Source organism: Crocuta crocuta, unplaced genomic scaffold, assembly GCF_008692635.1.
Source record: "Crocuta crocuta isolate KB4526 unplaced genomic scaffold, BGI_CrCroc_1.0 scaffold133, whole genome shotgun sequence".
Taxonomy (NCBI): domain Eukaryota; kingdom Metazoa; phylum Chordata; class Mammalia; order Carnivora; family Hyaenidae; genus Crocuta; species Crocuta crocuta.
The window spans coordinates 3375-14899 of record NW_027529438.1 but is presented as its reverse complement, the minus strand read 5'-3'; positions in this window follow the sequence as shown (position 1 = coordinate 14899).

Sequence of the window (11525 nt, the reverse complement as noted above, 5' to 3'; positions counted from 1 at the left end):
ACAGGCGGCGGCATCTCTGAGGTGCTAAGAACCTAAGTATCCATTTATTCCCACCTGAGAAGCGCAGCTCCGAGGGCTTCTGTTTCATTCCACACTTACTGGCACTTACTTTTCTATGAATAAATGCTTTCATGAGCATAGATTTCGGTCGAGAAGGCCGTTAGCTGTTTTGCCCATGGCAGGCATGGCTGAACTGTAGGTATATATGAAGGTCGAAGGCTCTGGGTTGATCTGGGAAAGAGATTTAAAATACCTAAAAGATTCCTGTGTATTCTGAACCTTCTTCCTAGATGAATGGGGGCCCAGGGGCTGGACTTGGGCAGAGCTTCCCAGATGTCTGGGAAGGGCACAGGGGCTGAGCCGAGTGGCGTCTGAGGGAGTCAGAGCGCAGCTGAGGTGGAAAGCTGAGCTGGCAGCCACACGGGAGCACTCACTCACGAAGGCGAGCACAGCAGACCGAGGCGGCAGGGAGGAGCGTGGGGCCAGGGACGCCAGGCCGGGAATGGATTGCAAGGAAGGAGGCAGAGCTGAGCTGGTCGTCTGAGGCAAGCGTCCTGGGCTCTGCAGGGGACTGCAGTCCCTCTGTGGGGAGGAGGGGGAATGAGAAGGCAGAGCGAAGAAGTCTGCATGAGTAGGACCAATTGGGGAACTGGGGAAGCGGCAAGAACATGGTGTCTGCCTGCGTCGCTGGAAGGGCTCGGGAAGACTGGGCCGCCTGGGATGACAAGTCCTTTGCAGGCTGCAGGGTTCACGAGGTGGGAGAGGGGCTTCCAGGGTGCCGGGTGTGCCACTCTGTGGTCCCGAAGACCCCTTGCTGCACTAAGAGTCTGACATTCCATGAAATCTTTATACAATATATCCCAAGAGAGTCATCTAATGTATAATTTCAGTTAATCATGGAGCAAATAAAAGAACCAACAATTTCATATTCTAATGGGGTTTATGCCTTCATTAGATAAAACAGAACTTTATTAAGTTGGAAAAAACCTTATTGGATATGTTTACTACCTTGAGTGTGGTGAGGGTGTGTTTCATGCATCCGCATATGTCCAAAGTCCTCAAACAAAATATTAATCATGTGCCGTTTTATATCTATATCCATCTGTTGAGATATATCAGTTATATCTCAATAAAGATGTTAATTTAAAAATATTGTGAATTAAAAAAAAAGAAACTTATTGATCTTTGAATCCAGGACCTGGATTATTTTTACAAATAAAGTTTTATTGGAACAGCCACACCCATTCATTTGCATGTTGTTTTGGCTGTTTTCATGCCATGATGAAAGAGTGGGGTAGTTACAGCAGTGACCATATGGCTCATGAAGGCCAATATATTTATTATCTGACTCTTTATAAAGAAAATGTTTGCCACTCCTCCATCTAATTTGATCCCCCATTTTATAGGGAAGAAAACTGAGGCTGACAGAATTTGGTGACTTCCTTTAGGTTGAGCGAGTTGGTGGCTGAGAGGGGACAAGAGCCATGACATTGGACACCCAGCCGTGTGTTTCTGTGCTGCGGCTCACAGCTTCCCATCCCTGGATGCTCTGTTTAGGAGTGCCTCTTCACGTCATGTTGTGTTCTCATTTTACAGGCACTAGGGCCGTGGGCAGAGGTGAACTGATGGGCCCTGGGTCACTCCTCCCACCACATGGCTGCAGGGCAAGTCTCACACTCTAGAGCTCTGAGCCCACACAGCTGGCTTCCATCCACTGCCCCAAGAAGCCTGAGGCCTTAGAGGGTCAAGAGAGCTTCTAAGAACCTCTAAGACAAGAACTTAGCTGGTTCCTCCATTCCCTCTCAGCATTAGCATTCACCTTCTGTTATCCAACAAAATGACACATTTACAACTGTCTCGAGCTCAACTTGAAAACCCTTTTACAGGTTTCCAGGGAAATTACTCCAAGCAGCCCTGATGGGTTAAAATGATTTTAACACACCCCGTTGCCTTCCGTTCCTTCCGCGGCATCTGCTACAAACAGCAAAACATATGAGTACCTGATATTTATCTTCTTTTGAAATAAGAGATTCCAAAGGAGACAATACAAAGGGGAAAACCACCCTATCTACCCACAATCATATTTAAAAGAACAAACAGCCAATCTGAGGTCCAGATTGGGACTCTGTTTTCTGTGTAAGAGATTTCTCAGAGCTACAGCATCATTTGGCCATTAGAGTGATCTACGTTTGTCCAGGAGAGTGTATACCGAAAGTTGACCCTCACTTTCTCCCTTCGTCCAGCTGTCTCCCCTCAGAGAGCTGTTTCTCTCCTCCTTGCTGTTGACAAGCTTTTACATTGCCTGCATTTCCACACCTCTGACACATCTCTCTTAGACAGAGCAATGCATATTCATGTGAGAGATTAAAGAACATCAGCGTTCCCAACAGAAGTGGTCAAGAGAATAAAGAGTGCATGCCATAAGCAGCCATGAGAGACCCCCAAAGCCTTGCCAAGGTGAGACTTTGACAGACGCATGGTTCTCTGTGCCCGTAGAACTTCTGACCTGCTCAGACACAAGTTTGAATTTCAAGGGTGACATTTCCCAGACAATGGAAGAAAGCCAAGGATGAGAGGAAAGACCAGTCAACAGAGGTGGCTTTGCATGGGGCTCAGCCAGGGGTTCCCCTCTTACTTGTCCCTCTAAATTCAGCCTGCCCCTCTCCGTGGAGTCAGATCCATCTGGGCCAGGTCCTTCACTAGGGGCTTTACCTGTGTCGTCTGTTTAAATCCTCACACAATGAGGAGGTCAGCATTATTATCCACATTTTATACATGCAGCATTCCCAGCTCTGAGAAAGTAAGCAACTGGTCCAAAGACACACAGGAAGTAAGTGACAGAGCAGGGCTTGAACTCATGTGTGTCCGTGTGCTTTCCATCAAACCGTGCCACCTCCAAAGCCTAGGGACTGTCCTTCCCCGCGGTTGCCATCCAGCTGTGCCTCAGCCACCTCGTAGGGTGCCCAGCGGCTACAGGAACGTGGGTCCAGACGCAGACGCATTGGAGGTGCCACGCATCGTGTTGAAATGAGAGCAAGTTGGAACGCTGAAGGTCATTTGGGGAGGAGGGAAATGAGGGAAGAACAAACCCGATGCGTGTGGAAACACAATTGTGTATGTTAGTGTGAATTCTTGGGATTGCTGTTGGCTGGAGGAGGTGCTGGAGACAGCTGTGCTCACTCAGAACCCAGGGGCTCCTGAAGAGGCGTCCCCTGGGGCCATGGCAAGGGCCGCCCAAGCCAACAAAAATACAAGATTCTGGTTGATCCTGCGGCAAGGTGGGTGCATAAGAACGGGAGGGGCTAAGAGCCGTTTCTAAGAGAAGGGGTGAGTGAGCAGAGATCTCCACCAAGAGCTCTCAGGTAACCTGGATGAGTGGATACAGCCTCTAGACAGAGGGGTCAGCCTGGCCAGGGCCACCGGGACAACCAGCGGCCACGTCTGCAAACACATCTATCTTTTTCTTTATAGCTAAGATGCCAGCACCTCTGCCTTCCATTTATTTGGCCACTGTTAGCAGAGGGAGGAAGTAAGGATGCAAATCAATACAATAGTGCAGATGCGCCCCAGAGCTCCGAGCAACCGTCCTTGATCTCACTCCTCACCACGATTATCACCACCAGGCCCACCGCCAACATTTTCAGGGCCTGGGGCAAGAATAGAATCATCACATCGTATGAGTAAATATTTAAAAGTTATAAATCAAGCCTACAAACTGCTAGATCAAATACTTGCTATTTTCCTACCTTAGCTACTGTATGTTTTCCTATCTGGAAGATCAGATCTCAGTTCAGAATTTCCAGACTCCACAGAGCTCTGTGTTGGACCAAGGTGGCGAGGGATGGGACACCCCTGGATGTGGACACCATGGCGGTGAGGGGCCACACCCACATGGTGGGAGACTGAAGTTCACAGTCCAGGCTCTACCCACACCCTTGCCTTCAGGCACCTGGGGCCTCTGAGGATTCCCAAGGCAGTTGAGGCCACCCACAGGAGGCCAACGTGGGGGAAAGCTCCCCATGGGTCCTGGAAGCAGGTGGGAGGCTGTTTCAGTGGGGAATTTGGGGGTTTAGGGTACCTGGAGCATGGCCTAAAAGGAGGAGTACGGATATGTCCTCCTAGCCATTCAGAACTCCATGCCCCATGGATCGTGGGGCCCTCTAAGACATGGGGCCCGGGAAAAGGGCATCAGAGTGGTAAAGATCTTTGCTGGCACCCACCAAGTGCCCCCGTACCAACAGGTGTCCCAAGCATGTTACATGGGCTAATTCATTTAACTGTCAACTCCAGGAGGTAGGTACTATTCTTACGGCATTTTCACAGCTCAGGAACCTCAGACACACAACGGGTAAGCCACGCGCCCAAGGTGACAGATGATGGAGCCAAGTCATCTGGCTGCTCCATTGACTACCTCATGTCCCCTCCTCATATGGCAGACACCACCCGCAGGGCACGTAGGCTCACACCACAGCCTCCCAGAAAAACACAGGGCCCTCAAGACAACTCTCAAACAGGCACTATGGAGCGCCGGCTGTATACCCGTGGCCAGAATGCTTGTGACAACTTTCCGCCACATCCCATATCTCTGCTTTGCTGAATCACAGATCAGTTCCCAGATCTGTGAGGTAGATTTGCTGAGGCATCATTGCGAGGAACTGGAAGTCAGTCAGGGCAGGGATTTGTGCGTGTGCCTCAGCCAGGAGGAGTGGAATCATCCCTAAGGGAGAGGAGAAGTTCAGTCGGAGGGTTTTTGTGGGTGGATGCCAGAGCTGATAACTAGGAGAAGGTTGCTCTGCCCAGGGCACAGATCTGCGTGAAGCATGAGAGATGGAAGACACCCTGGATAAGCAAGGTTTCCAGCAGCCAGTGATGGCAGCTGACCTTGAACAGGAAGAAGGTCCAAGCCAAAGAAAAGGAAGCTACTGCACATCATCTGGGTTCTCTTAGAAGCCCAACTTACCTCTACCTGAATCAGTAAATGTGAAGGAAAAACCCCACGAACGTGATATTTACATGCTTGTAAAGTGTGACATCCAACATTATGTCAGTAGACACGTATCTTAGTAACAGACCTCAGAACATCGGCATCTGGAACCCACTCACAAATGTCTAAAAAATCAATCTCAAGGCGAGAATCACCATGGATCTGGGTTCAAATCCTCCTCCTGTGTCGTTGTGTATATCATGGTATCTTCCAGAACCCTGGCATTCTCACCTGTAAAATGGGGACAGAAAGTATCTACCAGGATTCCTGAGAGAATTCAGGGAGGTGACATTTTTAAAATCTCTGGGACACAAGATGTACTGGGACAAAACCCCATTTCCCCCTTTTAGGCCATCCTGGGAGCCGTGTGCAGGATCCTGGGCACAGGTTGGTCACAGGTATGGGAGACCTTCTTCTGTGTGGGGGGACCAAGGTCCAGCCAAGAGCTGGGAGAAGGGTCCAAAAGCAGCAGAAGATAGGGTTTGCTTTTGATCAGGAGCCTTTCTAAAGGAAAGTGGGAAACCAGACAAATACATGTATTTATTTATTTATAATGTTTATTTTGGGGGAGGAGGGGCAGAGAAAGAACGACAGAGGATCTGAAGCAGATTCTGCACGGACAGCAGAGAGCCCAATGCGGGGCTCAAACTCATAAACTCTGAGATCATGATCTGAGCCGAAGGGGATGCTTAACTAACTGAGTCACGAAGGTGCCTCCCAGACAAATACACTTAAAAGAAATCCCTCACTGACAGTAAAGGGGAGAGCACAGGGGGCCATACCCAGCATCAAGGTGACAGTGTAGTCTGCTGCATGGGGAGAGGGGACAGCGCTTCTCACGGCCTCTGCAGCGGCTTGCTTCTAGGCCTTCACTCTCAAGGCCAGGCCAGGCCTCTCCCCCACCCGTGACAGGTCCAGGGACCTCGTCCTGGACTCACGGCAGAGACACAGTCAGGGTCTGGCTCCGCCTGCTCAGGGAACAGCCTTGGTGATTCAGGGTTCAGCCTGCCTTCTCCGTTGCAACTTTGAGTACGTTAGGGAAGGACCCTGCACTTCCCTCCTGGACTAACGGGCATCCCCTGCTCCACTCTTCCTAAGTCGTGTTCCACAGCACTGTCAGCGTGATGCCTCTCAAATGCACAGCCGACCCCAATTTAACACCTTCAATAGCTCCCTCACTGCTCAGACTATGAAATCCCAGCTGCTTAGTGTGGCCTATTAGTCAGGCCTATTTCATTTGCAAATGTCACAGACCAACTTGAGAAAGCGAGGAGTTCTTAAAAAAGGAAGAACTGCAGGAATCTGGGCAATTCCTGGGGTCTCAGGGGCCAAGGCTGGGGGCTCCTCCACGGAGTGGGGAAGAGGGGTGAGTCTGGCTCCAGCCAAAATCCCAGGGGCGCATTACGATTGGCCAGCTTGGGCCACACGCCCATCCCTCACTCACTCTGTGGCCGGTGGAAGATGGGGGAGGTGACTGGTGCTTGGGTTCCACTCCTGGGCCTAATAAAGTGGTTGGAAGAGTGGGACCTGGGCTACAAGAAGCCAGAGGGGTCATGACAAAAGCCCCCTATGATCTGACCTCATGGCCAGCTTGGCACCTCAATGCTCAGCGTCTGGCCTGGAACCTTACACTATAGCAACACCGGCCTCCTTGCACTTTCTAGCACCTGCCATTATGTCTTGCTCATGCTTTTCAACACCCCCTTTCCTGGACTCTCTGTACCTTCTTTGCCTGGATTGTGCCTCCTCCTCCTTCTAGATTCAGTTCTTTGTCACCTCTTCCAGGCACCTTTCCTAGAGCTTTAGGTTAGATCAGACGTCTCCTTCTGCACCCCAGCACCCTGCACATCTTTACAGGGCTTCCTGCAGAATGGCACTAAACCATGATAATGACAGTAATGCAAACTATATAATGTTTACCATGTGCCATGCACTGTTCCAGGCACACGATGCATTTTCATTCATTTGTTCCTCACAACGACGCTACAAGGTAGGCATATTATCAGTCCCCATTTTATGAAGCAAAGAAATGAAGGCCTCAAAGGCTTATGTAATTTCCCCAAGATCATGGAGGTGGCAACCTACAGAGCTGAGCTCAAACCCAGGCCCCATGGCTCTGAGTCCGTGCTCCTAACCACTGCACGTAGAAATGCCTGAAGGGCGCGGTCTGCCCTGCTGGGCTGTGAGCCATTGAGGGCAGGGCTAGTGGCAGTGAACCCCACACTCCTGGCGACGACGGAGTCAGCATTCACAACACCATCTGACAGGACTGAGCAGGACTTCCTCTGTTGGGTGGTGGAAGGTTGAAGAGGGAAGGAGAAAAGATCACTTGGGGCCCTTGGGGGCCCCCTTGGGGGCAGACCTGTGGAAGGAATGGGGTCCAAGGAGTCCAGCCCCAAGCTGCCCGTGTCCTGACCTGGGCCTCCTGCCCACACAGCCCTTTCTGTGAAATGTCTTTGGCTGACTCAGCTACACTTTTTCTCTCCAGCTTATCTCCATGTTCTGTAAGCAGATTTGGCTTTCTCTGCGGTTAACTGAGACTTGCCTAATGGCACAAAAGGAGGCTTCTATACTGAGCTCTCGCAATTGTAGGTCTTTCCAACACAACGTGGTAAGGCCAGTGTCCGGGCCCGAGGCCTGGAGCTGTGGGCATTCCTCCATTTCACTTCACTTTCCTTCAGTTGCCAGCCCAGCAGGCAGGCAGATCTCTGACTCACCACCTTCCCTAAATAAGCTATCAAACGTTCTCTGACTTGACTTCTCCAGTTGCATATTGGAGCTGACTCTAGTAATGTGCCTCAGTGGCAAACCATGACTCTTGTATGCTGAGAACAAATTGAGGACGGATGGGTGTGGGGGGAGGGGGGTGATGGGCATGGAGGAGGGCACTTGTGGGGATGAGCACTGGGTGTTATATGGAAACCAACTTGACAATAAACTATTTATAAAAAAAAAATAATGTGCCTCAGTGGGCCACAGAGCTCAATAAAAGGGTCTACCTATTTCTACTAGGAAGGTAGGTGGCAAGGAGAGACTGTAGCCATAATGGACAGGTCATTAAATACGACCCATGTTTCCCTCCAGTAGGACTTGAACCCGAACTACAACCCAGCAGCAAATGAATCAATATTAAAGACAGATATAATGATAGCAGTCTTTTATTGAGTCCTTCCTATGGGCCAGGCTTTGAGCTAAGCTACTGCCAAATACTATCTATTTAATCCTCACAAATCTGTGTCAATCCTTTCAACAGTATGAGTACTTATTTATGCCAGACTCAGTACTGGGTACCCGGTCACAGCAGTGAACAAAGCAGACAGAGACCTCTGACTTGTATACAGACAGAAAGCAATGGACATCACATGCAAGTAAACTATAAGGTGAAATATGTAGTAGGTTGGAGAAAATATGGACCGAATAGTAGGACAGGCAAGTGGCTGGCGGTGCTGGGGAAATGGCCCTGGTGGGCCACATTGAGAAGACATTATTTGAGCAAAAATTTATTGGTAGTGAGCGAGTTGGCCTTGTGGATATGTGGGCAAAGGTCATTCTGGGCAAAGGGGCTGGCCAATGGGAAGAACTCAAGGTGGGAGTGTGCTCAGGGGGCTCAGGGGATTGGTGAGGGGGCGAGTGAGGCTGGGAAGGTGTGAGGACTGGGAGGTGGGGAGGAGAGGCCTCGAGGGGCCACAGCATGCAGGCCCTTATGTGGTCACGATACGAGCCACTTCACATATGAGGAAACTGAGGCAGAGAAAGGTTATGACCAAGGTGATGTGACCTGTAAGTATTAAGTATCAGAGCTAAGACTGACCCCTCCCCCACCACGATGGTCTACATCAGAGTCCAGGCGTACATCCTAATGCTAGATACCCTCTCCCCACGCACAGCAGAGCAAAGCTTCTGGACATCCTCCCATGTCAATGAACTTAGGCCTGGTGGGACCCCAGACTCAGAAATGTCTGAGCTGGAAGGAATCCCAGACACCTCCTCATCCAATTCTGGTGCCATGGATGCAACAACGGAGACCTCGGTCTTGTCCCCTGCTGGGCAATGGGACCTCCAACACAGGACAGGATTCCTCACCTGCACAGTGAGAAGGGCCACCCCTCCTCGTAGAGTTGTGTGAATTAAACGAAATGATGTACGTACAAGGGCTCGGATTAGTGCCGACCCTTCCTACCTCCTTCCCCAGCTTCTTGGAGCTGCATTCACTGACACTCCAGCCCTGAGCTCAACCCTGCCGCAAACGGACACAGGACAGGTATCAGTAGCCTCCACCTGATCACCACCAATCCAGTGGGGAGGTTGGGATTTTCCCGGGACTGTAGACTACTGCCCTCTAATCTGTTCCCACACATGCCAAGTCCACTTTCTTCCCAGAGGGCCAGGGTCTGGTGCCCCGGGCGTCCCCAGCCTCGAGTCTCTACTTTTCCTCTTTCATCAGCTGGGGCCCTGCTGGATGTGCTCAGAGCTGCGCTCAAAGCACTGGACACACATGAGGCGCTCGGAAAGTGGTTGCTGCCGTTATTACTAATAGTACAATGGGATCCGCTGTCACCAGAAATATATCGGACAAGTCACCCACCTCTCTGCACCCCACCTTTCCCTGAAGTTTGGGGTTAACACCCATGCTAGTTTCCATCATGGCAACTGCCAGGGCTCATGATGATGAAAATGCTAGATGACTGGTGAACAGCTATCCACATGTAAGCCACTGTTTTCAGGTACCGGCAGGAGGACAGAGGGGAGAAGGTTCCAAGCAGGATCCCACTGCTCATATCCACAAGCCAGAGCCTGGGGGACTGAAGGCTTTTCCTCCAGCTTCCACACTGGGAATAAGGCTGGCCCGGGGCTGTCAGCCAGAAGGGCTGAGGCGGGACCCCCCTCCTTCCTGTGGGGATGCACAGATGCATGGAGCATCCCTTTGGCTGGTTAGAAGATAAATATTAATGACTAAATATGTACGTAGGATGGAAGACGGATGGGTGTCCTGGGAGTCGTCGCTTTGATTGTCCCTTCTTAGATGCATTTAAGGATCTCAACGTGATAACTGCAGAGAGCTGGAACGGAGTAATAAAGAACATGGGGGAGGGACAGCAAGGTCCAAGGGAGAAAAAAAAATTAGCCAGTCAGGTCACCTGCTGAGAGGACAAAATGCAAATGTGATTAAGGTGGCCCTGGGAGAGCAGAAGCCTTTGGTGGGGATTCCCGCTCGCACCCCAAGAGTCCCGGCTCTGTTTGCCTGCCTTGGGTGTGTGAGCAGTGGCGGGAAGCATGGCTGTGCCAGTTCGGGCCCCGAGCCCCTGCTGCGGGTGCCGTATATAGACTCAGAGCATCCTGGCGCATCGCTAGAAAATTCTGGAAAAACAGCATATGGCATAGACTCCGCATGCAACTCTGCTCCCGCTGTTAACGTACTTAATTCCAAACTCTGATTCTCTTTGTTTATAAAAAGGTGCTTTGCACCGGACTGAGGCCCCAGACTGAGCTTCTTTTTTCTTTTCTTCCTTCCTTCCTTCCTTCCTTCCTTCCTTCTTTCCTTCTTTCTTTCTTTCCTTTTTTTTTTTTTTACTGAATGTTATGTAGTCCCTAAAAATTTATAAATAGGTTTGAGAAGCCCGTCCCCACTAGAAAAAAAAAAAGCACTGAACAAACAAGCATGTGCGCTTTCCCACAGGAAGTGTGTGAGACGGGTTCAGGCGTGGACGCGGAGGCCTCTGGGAAACTCGCACGTTTAATGCTTTGCCGCTGCCCCTCCCCAGTGCCTGTGGCTCCCGATTCCTGGTCCTTCCTCTGCCCCTCCTGTTCTATGGACGGCCACCTCCTTGTCAGGGCTCCAGATTCCACATTTTAGTCCTCCCCTGCCTCCCCGCCCTCCTCCACCCCTTACAGTCCTGCTTCCTCTCCGCACCTCCTCCTCCGCTGGGCACGTGCTCCCCACTCCCACGGACACTACTCTCGTTCAGGCCCCCAGTCACCTTGTACTTGGCCTCCCCTCCCTCCAATCCACTCCAGACACTGCCGCCAAACAACCCTTTAAACCTGGCTCTGACCACGCCACCCCGGGGCTCAGACACCTCCCGTGGCTCTCTGTTGCCAATGACATCAAGGACAACGCAGCTGACATTCAGAAACTGGCCACCGGCTCTTATCTCCCGCTACCTTGTGCTGTCATCCTCTGTGCTTCTCGGCCTCCATCACACTCCTCCTGTTGCTCAGGCCACCTATAAACTGTGCTGTCCGGCGTCTGCCCACCGCCATCCTGTTCAACCCCTAGGGCCGGTCCCCAACATCGGCTCTTCCTCAGAGTGCTTCCTCTCTGCTTTCTGAGCACCTCTTCTCGGTCTCAGGTCCGTGCGTTCTGCACTCGTCATTTCTGTGCAGAAAACTCCTCCCACTAGAACGTATCACCCACGAAAACGGGCATGGCTACTCCTCTTTCTGGCTCTTCAGTTCACAACACGGTAGGTACTAAATGCATTAAAAGAAAGGAACTGACTTGAATTGCGTGAAGTTAAAACACAGACCTATGAAGCTCCCT